This window comes from Plecotus auritus, assembly GCF_963455305.1.
Source record: "Plecotus auritus genome assembly, chromosome: 6".
Lineage (NCBI taxonomy): Eukaryota > Metazoa > Chordata > Mammalia > Chiroptera > Vespertilionidae > Plecotus > Plecotus auritus.
In genome coordinates, this window is record NC_137773.1 from 154,954,627 (window position 1) to 154,970,418 (window position 15,792).

General features: G+C 37.1%; 1 protein-coding gene across 3 annotated transcripts in view; it reads right to left on the reverse strand.

Moving 5' to 3' along the window:
* The window catches only part of TBC1D5 (TBC1 domain family member 5), a 481,832-nt gene that overhangs the window by 355,737 nt on the left and 110,303 nt on the right, over nucleotides 1–15,792 (reverse strand). For 2 of the 3 annotated variants that reach the window (XM_080675845.1, XM_080675847.1), the window contains exon 3: nucleotides 5,040–5,244. The exons of the other annotated variant lie outside the window; for it this stretch is intronic. The gene's annotated coding sequence lies outside the window, so the exon portion shown is untranslated. The remainder of the gene's footprint in view (nucleotides 1–5,039; nucleotides 5,245–15,792) is intronic. 3 annotated transcript variants of the gene reach the window in all.

The following is a 15,792-nucleotide window of genomic DNA, read 5'->3' on the forward strand; positions in this document are numbered from 1 at the left end:
CAGCAAGTGAATGAGAAAATGCATAGTGACTGCACCAGATGTGCACAATAAACAGGAATCCCATTGTAATCTCTGGTACTTAGTTTATATGAAGGTAATGTAGGAAACACTCTTGGATATGGCAAAGTCACTCTTTTTTTACATTTGACTATAAATGATATGAAATAAATTGTGTGTTTTATACTTTATGGCATGCATACATTGATAAATTAGGTACCGTTTTGTATCCCGACTTATCTACAAGACAAACCTGGCTAAGATCATGGGGATTAATTGCTTCAGAAGTGTGAAATGCAGCTTTTCCATTCTTTTCTGCACACTCAGTGAAGAAACAATGATTAATCACTGTTTAACTATTCTCTTGAGGATCTATAAGATTGCCAAAGCAGGACTTATCCTCATAAATCCAAAAAATACAGGTTTAGATTTGTTGCCAACAACTGAAAGAACATGAACTTAAACCCATTTGTTATCAGATTAAAATAATGTCAAGGTTTAGAACCCCACTGGTACACAATTCCCTTTTAATCGGTGACTTCAATAGAAAATTAGATCAACACAAAGTATAATTAATGAAAGCATGTGTATTTTATAAAATAATAAACATATCTTTTAAAAATTATAAAATATCTACAGCCTAATAAAGTCAAACAACATACTACTGAACTTGAACTGATAACCATCCTTATCTACATAAATACTTCAATTCCTCTGTAATATTTATAAAAATTAAAATACATGCTATCAGATGAAAAACAATTTTCAAGTGGTTCTTTCACATGGAAAATGGCTACTTATTCCAAGATATTTTATTCCAGACAGCTATAGCTGAATGACAATTATGTGGATAAAATTATTTAGCTCCAATATATTTATAAGACTGAAAATAGAAAACTCAAAACTTTAAGCCTATACTATATATGATCCAAAAATATGTAACATTTTGCACAGAAGTACATAAGAAGAGGGGTTTCAAATATATTCCAAGTAATTAAGGCTTTCAAAACATCTTCAGCCAATATTCACTACATTCTGAAGAAATTAAGTAACTTGTAAGTTGAGGCAAAATTATTTTTCACTCTAAAACACTGAGTACATATTTTTAATAACTGAAACCTCATTCTGTCTCAATAAAACATTAATATCATAATGGTTAAATCATTACAAATAAACATTTTTTAAATCCCCTTTAAGTGGTCAGCTGTTCATAAACTATAAAGTAAGTATTCCTAAATGGGAATAATCAAAAATAAAAATTCAAATTTCTATGTAAAATAAAAACAGTCAGTTCTCAATTATAAAGTTTCCATTTTCTATTTGTCTGATTACATGTTCATATAACTCTTCCTTCCAATTCATGATGCTTCTTTCAGGTCTACTAGGTACCACAAAAAGACTAGCAGAACTACAGGAACAAGAGGTCAATTTCACTGCTCATTATCTTTTTAAAAGTGAGTAAAAAAAAGGGAAAGTGGAACATATTCTGTATTTTCCACATTTCACTTTTATTTCGAGTTGGCTGTTACTTCATTATCAAAAAGTAAAAGTTATGTCTAGTTCGTGTATATTAAAAACCTAAAACATTTCACAATAAACTTCCCAAAAAATTGATTTTCTTGACATGATCCATTTTTTAAAAGAAAACATTTAAAAATGACATTTATTTAAGTGTTAACTGAGTATCTACAACAGAGTGAATAGTTAATACTTATTTGTTGATAACATTAGATGCATTTACATTGCATCTACTCTTGAAGCTGATGACATGTTAGAGTCAACTGAAAAACAATTACCCTTTTACGAACTTCTCCCTACATTCCCAAATATCTTTCCAATTAAAATATTTCAATTCAGCCCTAGCCAGTCTGGCTCAGGAGATAGAGCATCAGCCTGCCAACTGAAGTAGTCCTGGGTTCAGTTCCGGTAAGGGCACATGGCTGGGTTGCAGGCTCAATCCCCAGTAGGGGGCAGCCAATCAAAGACTCTCTCTTCAATGATGTTTCTATCTCTCTCTCTCTCTCTCCCTTCCTCTCTGAAATCAATAAAAATATTTAATATATATATATATATATATATATATATATATATTTCAATTCAATGAAACATATTTAAGAAGAACCATCCTGTGTTACTCAAATTATACCACTAGCATAAAACCGCACAGTGATAATAATTTGCCTTGAAAAAAACTATTAGGATGGAATTGTAGGTTCGGGGATAGACATCAATATTAGTGTCTATATTTTGGACAAGTTTGAGAAGAATTGGCATTAATTCTCCTTTAAATATTTGGTAGAATTCACCAATGAAGCCATGTGATGCTGTACCTTTCTTTGTTGGAAGGTGGTGTTTTGTTTTTTTGTGTGTGTGTGTGTGTGTGTGTTTTGTGTTTTTTTTTTATTTTAAAATATATTTTTATTGATTTCAGAGAGGAAGGGAGAGGGAGAGAGAGATAGAAACATCAATGATGAGAGAGAATCATTGATAGGCTGCCTCCTGCACGCCCCCTACTGGGGATCGAGCCTGCAACCTGGGCATGTGCCCTTGACGGGAATCGAACCTTGGACCCTTCAGTCAGCAGGCTGACGCGCTATCCACTGAGCCAAACCAGCTAGGGCTGTTTGTTTTTGTTTTTGTTTTTAAATATATTTTATTGATTTCAGAGAGAAAGGGAGAGGGAGAGACAGAAACATCAATGATGAGAGCGAACCATTGTTCGGCTGCCTCCTGCATACCCCACACTGGGCATTGAGCCTGCAACCCAGGTATGTGCCCTGACCAGGAATCGAACTGTGACCTCCTGGTTCATAAGTCGATACTCAACCACTGAGCCATGCCTGCTGGGCTGTTGGGAGATTTTTAATTATTGAGGCAATGTCCTCATAGTAATTGATCTGTTCAGATTATCTATTTCTTCATGATTCAGTTTTGGTAGGTTGTGTGTTTCTAGAAATGTATCCATTTCGTCTAAGTTGTCCAATTTGTTGGTATATAATTGTTCATAGTATTTGCTTATGATTCTTTGTATTTCTGTGGCATTAGTTCCAATATCTCCTCTTTCATTCCTGATTTTGAGTCCTGTCTCTTTTCTTAGTACACCTAGCTAAAGGTTTGTCTATTTTGCTTATCTTTTTAAAGTAAACGGCTGTTTCATTGATAGTTTTTCTTGTCATTCTAGTCTCCATTTCATTTATTTCTTGCTCTTTATTTCCTTTCTTCTATAAACCTTGTGCTTAGTTTGTTCTTTTTATTTCTAGTTCCTTAAGGCATAAAATTCAATTGTTTATTTGAGCTCTTTAAAAAAAAAAAAGTAGGAGTTTATCACTATGAACTTCCCTCTCAGAAATGCTTTTGCTATAGTTGGATTAGGAATAATTTTTAATTTTCTTTTTACTTTTCTATATACACCAAACTTCCTAAGACAACATATTACTTCTTTAATCAGAAAAATGCTTGTAACCTTTTAAAAGGATAGAAAAGCTACATAAAATGGGAATGGGTACTAGAAGAGACCACTTTGGGAAAGTATCTGGGTTATTCTAAGCTGATATAGAGGACTGAAAAAGATAAAAATGTTTTTTAAACCAAGAATGACTTAAGGACATTAGCATATATAATTTATGTAGGTGGGACAAACAGGAAGAGAATAAAGAAATACACACCTTGTATAAGGATGATTCTATCAAAGATTGTCCCCAGTTCAAATTTTGAGTAATATTTGTATCTATTCTTACTATAGAAGAATCTAGGAGTTTCCCAGCAGTTACTCAGTTCTTTCACCAAATCATTTGATAGCTTGTACTGAATGGAGAAAGATGAGATGCACAGAGGAGACAGGATAAAAGCAACCTGACTAAGACAGACATCAAATTGCCTGATACCAATTTACCTTTCTAACATGTCAGTCATGAACAAATATACAAATGATCTAAGGCATGGTATTTGAAATTGTAAACGTGATCTGTTATTGGATAGGGAAATAAATTTAGTTATAAGCACCGGCATGTATTAAATAAAACATACAAAAATATAATTGAAAAGAGCCCAGCCAGGTAGTCAGGCTAAACACTCTGAACTTTTGTTTCAGTTTCATTTGTACATTTATACCTGTGGGAAATGGCTTAAAATGTAAATTTCATTTCTTACTATGGATTGTGGTAAAAAAAAATAAAAGTGGGAGGGACTAAGTGCTAACTAAGATACCTTTAACTCTAAGTTCAATCATTCTAATCTTGCTTCTCTAACAAATTTAATGAATGTTGGAAGGAGGGAAGAAAGAAAAAGTAAAGAGATGGATACAAAAAGCATTTCCTAAGGAAAGTGCTAAGTCTGCTGATTGAAATACATTTTAAAGCCCCCCTTGAAGGCTCAGATAAAGGAGAAAGAAAACAATGAGGAAAAGGAAAAGACTGGAAGCTGGTGAACAGATAGATATGAGGTGGAGAGAAACAAGTCAGGTAACTCTAAGTAACTATGTATGAGGGCAACATTATTCCTTAAAGGAACCTACAATCAAAAACCAATAGAAGTGTATCAACACACACGTATGCATACCCACAAATACATACATACACATATTTTTTTGTACAGGAATCTATGAACACATCATTATAGCAAGGATATTGTTGAAATGAAAGTTTATGCCCCCCAAAACTCAGATGTTGAAATCTGCCTTCCCAATGCAATGTGTTAGGAGTAATGCTTTTGGGGGGTAATTAAGTCATGAGGGTGCAGCCCTCACGAATGATTTTAATGCCCTTGTAAGAAAAGACCCCAGAGAGCTCTCTCCTTCCTTCCACCATGTGAGGACACAGTAAGAAAATAGTTGTCTATGAACCAGGAAGTAAGTCCTCACCAAAACAGAATCTGATGGTACCTTGATCTTGGACTTCCTAGCCTTCAGAACAGTGAAAAATAAATTTCTGTTGTTTACAAGTCACCCAGTCTATGGTATTTTTGTTATAAAGCCTGAACAAAGTAAGGCAGGTATTAATAATATTATATTTTTAAAGGTACACTTTGAGTAAATATATGCTTACCTTTTATAAGAACTTTATTGATCCACAAACCTAACTGACACTTGAAAATGCATGCTCTTGTTATGTGTCAAAGAATTCCTCAGGCTCAGTAAAACAAAGTTCTCCAAATACAAGTCTTAGTTGAAAATTGGAAGTAAAAAAGAATCAGGAAATAAAGATCAGCAGAGTTCTTCTTCAACTAAGCTGCTGGAGAAACAGCAAATACCTAGAAAATAAACAAATAAAATATTTGTTCAAATATTCCTTCAAATATTCCTATTCCAGAAGGAACCCTAAACCAGAGCAAAAATGCAAAAGGCAGGCTGAAAAAAATCTATGTCATAATATTTTAGGTTTTTAGGGGACAAGTGTTAGTCTAGTCACTAATCACTCTTTCCATTTTCTATTTTAACTCCTGGAAGGAAGGGAATCATTTTATAATACCTAAAATAAAAGGTATTATAATATTTAAAAAATGCAAAATACCTCACTATGAAACAAATCATACAACTTCATTTCATTGCAATGACATAAAAATGTTCAACTAACAAACACACTACTCTATTAATACATAATAAAATAATATCAAGCAAAATATCACATAAAATAAAAAATGGAAATCTGACATTTGAAAACAAATATGAAAAAAATTCCATTGAAAGTGGATTCCAAAGCATTAATAAGATATAAAATTAAAATACAGACATATTAGTGTGGCAATATTATTTGTGAATTAAAAATTAATTCCATAGTCTTTTTGCCGAAATATCTTTTCTTTAATAATATACTTTCACAAATCATTATCTGACACAAATATCTCTCTATATAAAATCAGTAAGAATGACAATTGAATTTCTTAAATAGCTATCCAATATAAGTAAAGAACTTCTTAATAATAATTTACTAAACATATTATTATCACTCTCCTCTAGATTTCATTCTATATTATTTATTTTACTACCAAAAATCTTTTAGAGCTTATCAGTAGCTCAGCATATATACAAAGGGATAACAGTAATTAGGCAATATAATGTAAAACATAAATCAATAACATAAAACTGAAAATATTAAGATAACAGAAGTAACTGAAATCTACTAAGATTCAGAAAAATTAATTCCTTAACTACATTTTAGTCTCATATACTACTAAAACCAAAAAACAAAACAGGATTTCTGAAGAAGATAAATATATGTAGGATTGATCTCTAAACAGATTTCCAAACAATGTTTTATGCTCTTGTATTAAATGTAATTCATGTTTTGATTGTTAAGAGAATGTTTTACCACATTCTAATGCAGCATTTCCTTGTTTTAACTTTCAATCTCATCTGAAAAAGTTATAAATAGCACGTTTCTAAATTATATAATATACTAGTGACCCAGTGCATGGATTCATGCACATTGAAAGGAAATTAATTAGAAGGTTGCTGGCGGGGCGGAACTGGGCTAAATGGGCCAGACACGCCCTGGAGCCAAACTCCTGTGGTCCGTCCCTGGCTGGCTGCATCTGGGGTGGCGCAGTGGCTCAAAGGGTGTCTGTAGAATGAGCAGGGTCCCTCCAGCAGGTGGGGTCCCTCAGTCGGGCCTGAGGGTGCACGAAATTCGTGCACGGGGGTGTGTGTTCCTCAGCCCAGCCTGCACCCTCTCCAATCTGGGACCCCTCGAGGGATGTCCGATTGCCGTTTAGGCCCGATCTTAAATGGGCAGTAGGACATCCCTCTCACAATCCAGGACTGCTGGCTCCCAACTACCGGTACTCACCTGCCTGCCTTCCTGATTGCCCCTAACCACTTCTGCCTGCCAGCCTGATCACCCCCTAACCACTTCCCTGCCAGCCTAATTGCCCCTAACCGCCCTCCCCTGCAGGCCTGGTCACCCCTAACTGCCCTCCCCTGAAGGCCTGGTCACCCCTAACTGCCCTCCCCTGCAGGCCTGGTCCCCCCCCAACTGCTCTCCCCTGCAAACCTGGGTCCCCCGGGACTGCCCTTCCCTGCAGGCCCAGTCGCCCCCAACTTCCCTTCTCTGCCTGGTCACTCCTAACTGCCCTCCCCTGCAGGCTTGATTTTCCCCAACTGCCCTCCCTTGCAGGCCTGGTCCCTCCCAACTGCCCTCCCCTGCTGGCCATCTTGTGACAACCATCTTGTGTCCACATGGGGGCAGCCATCTTGTGTGTTGGAATGATGGTCAATTTGCTTATTACTCTTTTATTAGGTAGGATGGAAAATATCTACATGTTGTCAGCAGCTCCTTGGACAGCAACATATTTGCTTGGTTTTTCTGGATGGTAGAAATAAAGTTGCTAAACCACTAAAATAATGTGGTTTAGCAACTTTATTTCTCATCTTTCTCTTGTAAAAATACAGACCATTTTTATTCTATGGATTACTCTTTAAAAGTGAAAGACTTTCAAATATCTTTTAAATATTCCAACACATGTGCATTTGATGAATGTGTACTTATGAAACACAATTTATACTGTCATACTAATGTGTCAATACTATTCAGAGAACAATGGCTATTTCTTCAGAAAGTGTGACAGTAGCCAAAAGAAAAATTGACACTACAATCAGTGTCCTGAGTAGTTGTAATTTGTTTTGTTTCTAAATACACACTTTATACCCAGGTCAATTTTACATTTCTTACACTGTTAGGATTATAATTTATTTTCTTGTTCTGATAGGACATATCCAATAAAAGATCTCATTGACATACCATCACAGAAACCGGAAGGGAGGAAAAAGACTACAGGAGAATCAGGAGACACGAAGACTATCTGTACAGTAGTCTTCCTCAGCAATCCACATGCAGAAGGAATGTTTACCACAATCTCACTGAAAGGATATACCAGTTCTTTTTCTAGTTATTCTCTACAGAATTGCATAAATACTGAGAAATCTAGAAATAGACATACATATGCATATATAAAAATTATTGTCAGTGTGTAAGTTACTGCTGCCCAGGGACTGCAATAATTTATGTAACATCTGTTTTCATATTTTTCTAATTTCTTTCTTAATTAACATGCATATTTAATGCATAAATGCTCAGACCACCTCTTTTTTCTGCTGACTGTGCCTCTTTACTTTTGAAGTTGTGTACTCCTAGGAAGAATCAGGATAGGTGGAAACCAAACCTTATTGAAAGGACTAATTTTTAAATGTAAAAAAAGAAATAAACCAAATAAACCAAAGAAAATACTAAAATCTTAAGGTTTTCATAAGAACATTTCAATATGCCAACAAAGCATGCAGTAAATTAATGTCTAAATACCAAAAAAAAAAACACCACAAAAACATAATTCCAATTATTTATATTAATCTTCTTGATTTCTCTTTAACTTTTTTTTAAAAATATATTTTATTGATTTTTTACAGAGAGGAAGGAAGAGGGATAGAGAGTTAGAAACATCGATGAGAGAGAAACATCGATCAGCTGCCTCTTGCACACCCCCTACTGAAGATGTGCCCGCAACCAAGTTATGTGCCCTTGACCGGAATCGAACCTGGGACCCTCCAGTCCACAGGCCGACGCTCTATCCACTGAGCCAAACCGGTTTTGGCTCTCTTTAACTTTTATAAGAGCTCAGAAACCCATTACAACTATGATTTTTTGACTTTGTAAGTTTTGTTAGTGTTTCAAAATCTTTATGCTTCAGGCAACTAGCATAAATGAACACTCTCCATATAGTAAACATCAAGAAATATGTAACCAACTATTTCTTTTTTGAACTGTAAACTTCAAATATTCTGCACATGGAAGGAAAGGGGAAAGTTTTCATTCTAAAGCTCATTCAAGTACAATCAATTTCTGGAAGCTCTTAATCTGAACTGGGGAATTCAAAACTCAAAATATTACTTATATTTAGTATTAATAGAAAAAATAAAATTAGAGATTGATCAAGCCAATGCTACAATAACTAAAATACTGCCAAGTAACAATGCTTAAAATGCCACCACTGTGACTCCATATGTACTTACCTCACTTTAGAATTAATCACTAGTTATGTACTTCAGTCAGTCATTTAATATTTCTCTTCCATTGTCAGGGCTGTTTATAGACATTGAAATTGTCTCAGCCTAGAACTTACATTTCATTTGGGAAACAGACAGTAGTACCCAATAAACATACGAATACATAATTGTAAGCAGAGATAAATGCTATTAAAAATATAGACAGTGGGGCCAGAACCGGTTTGGCTCAGTGGATAGAGCGTCAGCCTGCGGACTGAAGGGTCCCGGGTTCGATTCCGGTCAAGGGCATGTAACTTGGTTGCGGGCACATCCCCAGTAGGAGGTGTGCAGGAGGCAGCTGATCGGTGTTTCTCTCTCATCGATGTTTCTGACTATCCCTCTTCCTTCCTCTCTGTAAAAAATCAATAAAATATATATATATATATAAAAATATATATATATATATATATATATATATATATATATATATATATATATAGACAGTGGGGAATCATGAGATTTTATAACAGGAGACTGATTTAGTCCAGAAATCAGCAAAGACCTAAAGAAATACTGTTGAATATGAAATCAGAAAGGTATGATTCATGTAATTGCTCACTCTGAATTACTTATATATATATAAATAATTCAGCTGAATACTAAAGTTTTCATTATGCTACATATTTAGTAGGTTTGGTACTAACACTCCATTAACACCAAGAAAAACAAAAACAAAAACAAAAAACAACAGAAACTATCCAATTAAAAAATGAGAAAAGGACCTGAATAGACATTTCTCCAAAGAGGACATACATATGGCAACAAACATATTTAAAAATGTTCAACACCACTAATCATCAGGAAAATGCAAATCAAAACCACAATGAGATATCACCTCACAGTTGTCAGAATGGCTAGCATTTTTTTAAAAAATACAGCAAATAAGTGCTGGTGAGAATGTGGAGAAAATGTAACCACTGTTGGTGAGATTGGAAATTGGTACAGCCACTATGGAGAACAAGAAAAGGATTCCTCAAAAAATTAAAAGTAGAGCTGCCAAATGACCCAGCAATTCTACTTTGGGTTAACTATATGAAGAAAAACAAACAAACAAACACTAATTAGAAAAGATATCTGCCCCCCTGACCCCTGTGTTCATTGCAGCATTATTTACAATAGCCAAGATATGGAAGCAAACTAGGTGTCCATGGATAGAGGAATAGATGAGCCTACAGAGCATAATTATGCTAAATGATATAAGTCAGACAAAGACAAATACCTCATGCTTTCACTTATATGTGGAATCTAAAGTAAAATGAGAATAAACAAAAGAGAAATGGACCCACAGTAACAGATAATAAGCTAAAAGGAGGAGAGTGGAGGATGGGTTAAAAAAACAACAACAAACTAACACTCCAGCAAAATAAATACAGGAAGATCACACATGTGTCAGTGCTTTTAGTCTACTAACTCAATAAAACAGCAGTGAATTCATTTACATTACTAATGTCATTCTTTTGCCACTCATAATGGTAACTTTTTAAATGTATTCTTCAAAAACACTTTTAATTTATTTAAAGATTCCAAGAAAAATTATTACTCTTGGTTTCATATTGCAATAAAATGTGTAAAACTAAGTATATTCAAAGATTCTTAAGAAAAATGCTCTCTGAGGTTAAAAAACTATAAATTGGTAAAATGAAAAGAAAATCATAAATGTGATATAGTATACCAAAACTTTTGGTTTTATTATCAAAACTTTTGGTTTTATTACTAACACTTCTGATCTTATTGGTTTTTAAAAATAATGTTTTTTGTGTTGTTTTTTTTGCATACTAGAAATTCAATAAGAATTCTGAGGCAATTGGTAATTACTCTCTAAGGTCAGAAGCCCAAATAAGGCACCTGATTCTTAGGACATTAAAAAAATTAATAAATAACACCCAAAGTTCGTCTTTTAAGAAATGATCCTTGGCCCTGGCCAATAGCTGGAGTGTTGATACTCCAAGGTTTCAGGTTTAGTACCTGGCCAGGGCACCTTCAACAGTTAACTAATGAATGCATAAGGAAGTGAATCAATGAGTCAACTCTCCCTCCCTCTCTCTCTCTCTCTCTCTTTCTTTCTCTCTCAAATTAAAAAAAAAAAATCCTCAAAGTCTTTTGTGTTTATCTTACAGTTATTTCCCTCATCCAATTGAACAGAAGGGAGAGGTGACAGCAAATGCATGGTTAACTACCAGACTCCTATAGGAACAAATTTCAGGAAGGCTATTGAAGCCTTTAAAAAGGCTGGTAACCCTCCTCAGAAGTACATCCTTCTCAGTCCTCTGTACTGAACCACTCACTGCATAAACTGAGTGAATACCAGGCCATTTCCCAGAGCAGTATTTGTGGAAGGGAAAAAAGCTCTAAGAATTACATTACCTAATCTGTGGCTGTTTTTTAGACAATGGCATAAATACTCACTGAAATAACACTTAATTTCATTGAAGACATTCAGAAGTAGCCTCATCTAAAGACTACCAACATGTAAAATGTACTTTTAAACTTACAACTGCCCTTCTGAGCAATGCATGGTGATATTAATTTCTCAGCCCATGATACTTAGGATGGTGGTGAGGGTGGGTGGAGGATGTCCTAAAAGTAAGACTTGTCTTTGTGTTTTTTAGGAAATATCATTTTATTTACTTCCCAGTAACAGCTCTATGAAAAAAATCTTATTATTATCATTACTAGAGACCCGATGAACAAAATTCATGCATGGGTAGGGCCCCTAGGCCTGGCCAGCAATCAGGGCTGATCTGTGGGATGACCGGCAGGGCATTGGGGGGCCCCCGCTGGCACCCACCTTGACTGGCCTGGGGCCTGCAGGCTGGGGGCAGCTCCTGCGTTGAGCGTCTGCCCCCTGGTGGTTAGCGCGCATCATAGCGACTGGTCGTTCTACTGTTTGGTCAATTTGCATATTAGTCTTTTATTTTATAGGATTACTTGCACAGATGAAGAAATATAGGCTTTGTTAATTAAACATATTTAATATTACACAATCAATGGTATTGAAGTGTCAGGTCTGTGACACTTCACAAGCTATATCCTTTACACAATGTCACATGCCTTCAAGTAATCCTATGAGTAATATAAGCCAAAATCACTTGGTGAATTAAAGTGATTTATCTCCATCTCACTGGAGTACCTGGAAACCTACCATCAAAAGTGAAGTTTGTGTCCTTTAACCATCAACCAATTGGCTCATGATATTGAAATCTGTGATTGATGGAGCTTAGACACTGATTTCTTTTCACTAATTTTCATTCTGAAATACATTATATATTTTATTCAGTACTATAAGAAAGCTTCCTCTGAAAATATACTTAGCCAAGCTCTACATTTCAATCAGTATGATAAACATTAAGATTAAAATTTCTAAATGAATAATTCCTAGATAGTTTTCAAAATATTATCCTTGACAAACCATACATACATATATGTACAGTTGAGAATCAGGCTTTTTCAATGGCATTCCTTCTCAAATATTCCTAAAGCCAGTGTGCAAGTTAGCTAGACAAGCCAAAATATGTCCTGTGCTTCATGTGTATAGATGTGCAATGAATATAGATAAATCCCAGGGGAAATCTCCAAATATAAAATTACCATACTAAGAATAATTGAGAGCAAATCTAAAAATTCAGATCTGTGGCTTCTCTCTACCTCATTCCCAAAGTTGACATAACCAATTGGAAAGAGTTCCAAAGAGCTGATTAAAGTACTTCCTGAAGGCAATTCCAGATTTTCCCTACAAAGAACTTTTCTATACTTAACTCAGTTCCTCAGTCAAAACATGTTTCAAATGGGGCATTAAGTTTCAGACTAAGCCACCATTTCTACCTCTTACAATGAAGGAGAAATTTTGACCAGAAAACAAAGCTCACATGGTATATGTGATTGGTAATTCATTTTAATTATCAAGTATGAAAATTTAAAAAATAACTAAATTCACAATAAAAACCACTGTGGTGTATGTTCTTTTGACTATGATTACTCTATTTTGACCCTTGATAGCTCAGTCTCTATTTAACCAAGATTTCATACCTAGAAAAACCTTCATGTAACATTATTCTATTAACTAGAGGCCCGGTGCACGAAATTCGTGCCCGAAGGGCGGGGGAGGAGGGAGGTGTCCCTCAGCCCAGCCTGCACCCTCTCCAATATGGGAACCTCAAGGGTTTAACGGGCAGTCGGACATCCCTCTCACAATCCAGGACTGATGGCTCCCAACTGCTCACCTGCCTGCCTTCCTGATTGCCCCTAACCACTTCTGCCTGACAGCCTGATCACCACGTAACCACTCCCCTGCCAGCCTGATTGATGCCTAACTGCTCCGCTGCCAGTCTGATTGCCTCTAACTGCCCTCCCGTGCAGGCCTGGTCACCCCTAACTGTGCTCCCTGCAGGCCTGGTCACCCCTAACTGCCCTTCCCTGCAGGCCTGGTCACCCTTAACTGCCCTCCCCAGCAGGCCTGGTCCCACCCCCCCAACTGCACTCCCCTGCAGGCCTGGGTCCCCCCCAACTGCCCTCCCCTGCTGGCCTGATCGCCCACAACTGCCCTCCCTTGCAGGCCTGGTCCCTCCCAACTGCCCTCCCCCGCTGGCCATCTTGTGGTGGCCATCTTGTGTCCATATGGGGGCAGGATCTTTGACCACATAGGGGCAGCCAACTTGTGTGTTGGAGTGATGGTCAATTTGCATATTACTCTTTTATTAGATAAGATAGAGGCCTGGTGCATGGGTTGGGGCTGGCTGGCTTGCCCTGAAGGGTGTCCCGGATCAGGGTGGGGGTTCCCTTGGGGTGTGGGGCAGCCTGGGTGAGGGGCCTGTGGTGGTTTTCAGGCCAGCCATGCCCCCCGGCGACCCAAGTGGAGGCCCTGGGATCTGGGATTTCTTTATCTTCTATAATTGAAACTTTGTAACCTTGAGCGGAGCCAAGCCTCCTGCTTGCTCCGTGGACACAGCCATTTTTGTTGGGATTTATTTATCTTCTATAATTAAAACTTTGTAGCCTTAAGCAGAGGCCAAGGCAGGCCAGGGCTGTGGGAAAGCTTGGCTTCCTCCATCGCGGAGGCAACTCAAGCCTCCTGCTCTCTCCAGCTCCGTGGCTGCTGCCATTTTTGTTGGGATTTATTTATCTTTTATAATTGAAACTTTGTAGCCTTGAGTGGAGGCCTGGGCCTGCCAGGGTGTGCAGAAAGCTTGGCTTCCTCCATTGCCGGGGAAACACAAGCCTCCTGCTCTTTCCGTGGCTGCAGCCATCTTGGTTGGGTTAATTTGCATACTCTCTCCTGATTGGCTGGTGGGCATGGCTTGTGGGCGTAGCAGAGTGATGGTTAATTTGCATATTACTCTTTTATTAGATAGGATTTGCTAAGAGCCATGATATTTTAAGTTCAACTTAGCCTCAGGCTTTCACATGCCCAAAACAATGATCTTTAGATTGGTAAAGTTGTCTTCTGGGATAATCTTCCTTCTTAAACAAAAACCTCTCTATGGAGCAAAAATTCTTCACAAAGCAGTAGAGCTGCATTTCCTAATGTGCCAGCATTCCAAGATCCACACAATTAACAATATCAGGGTGTCTTTGCATGAATGAGTCGTAGGCACAATAGCTGGATATTTTGAACTCAATTATAAGTAATGTACTGAACTTACATGTACTAAGATTGTCTAGTTTACCTGGCATTTTTAGCAGCTAGAATTCTGCTCAATTCTTCTGATTTTTAGAACTTAAAGTACCATTTTAATCCTGCAGAAAAATTTGATCATGTAGGAAAATAAAGTTCCTCATGTGTGGGGGTTCATTTTATCAGCTTCTGTGATTAAAGATCAGTAAAGTGTACTTCATTTTGGGGAGGTATAACAGTAAATACTAATATGCATATATTAACACTAGAGGCCCAGTGCACAAAATTCGTGTACGGATCGGGTCCCTAGGCCTGGCCGATGATCAGGGCCGATCGGGGCCTTCTGGCTGCCAACCGGGGCCTTCCTTCCCCAGTTGCCAGCTGCCAGCTGCCAGCCGAGGCCTTCCTTTGTTCTGCGCCGCCCCCTGGTGGTCAGTACACGTCATAGTGACCGATCGAACTCCTAGTCTCCAAGTCAAACTCCCAAGGGGACACTTTGCTATTAGCCTTTTATATATAGAGGGATGCTTAACTGCAACAGACAAATCTTGTGAGGTTACTATGAGTTAAGGGAAAAAGGGGGCTTTGTTAACATCCAATAATCTATAATTAAAGGTTTCATGATACTGAATAGACTTTTTCTCAAAAAATCATTCACCAAATTATTGACTACTGTATTATACTCTGAAAAAGGGATAAATCATATGGGCCTGCTTTGTAGTTCTAGGCAAAGTTATCTTGCTAGGTTCCATCTTCTAAATTGTGGTAGTCTAGAATAGTGATTTTCAACCCACGTGCCATGGCAGGCACAATGGTCTAGAACAGTGATCGGCAAACTCATTAGTCAACAGAGCCAAATATCAATAGTACAACGATTGAAATTTCTTTTGAGAGCCAAATTTTTTAAACTTAAACTTCTTCTAACGCCACTTCTTCAAAATAGACTCACCCAGGCCATGGTATTTTGTGGAAGAGCCACACTCAAGGGGCCAAAGAGCCACATGTGGCTCGCGAGGCGCAGTTTGCTGACCACAGGTCTAGAATTTTTAAAACATGCAATACCTAACTGTTCAGACAAGGGATTTGACCTCTTTCTCTTAGATTGTCTAATAAAAAAATGACAACAGCCAACACAATAGCCATCTGGTATGAA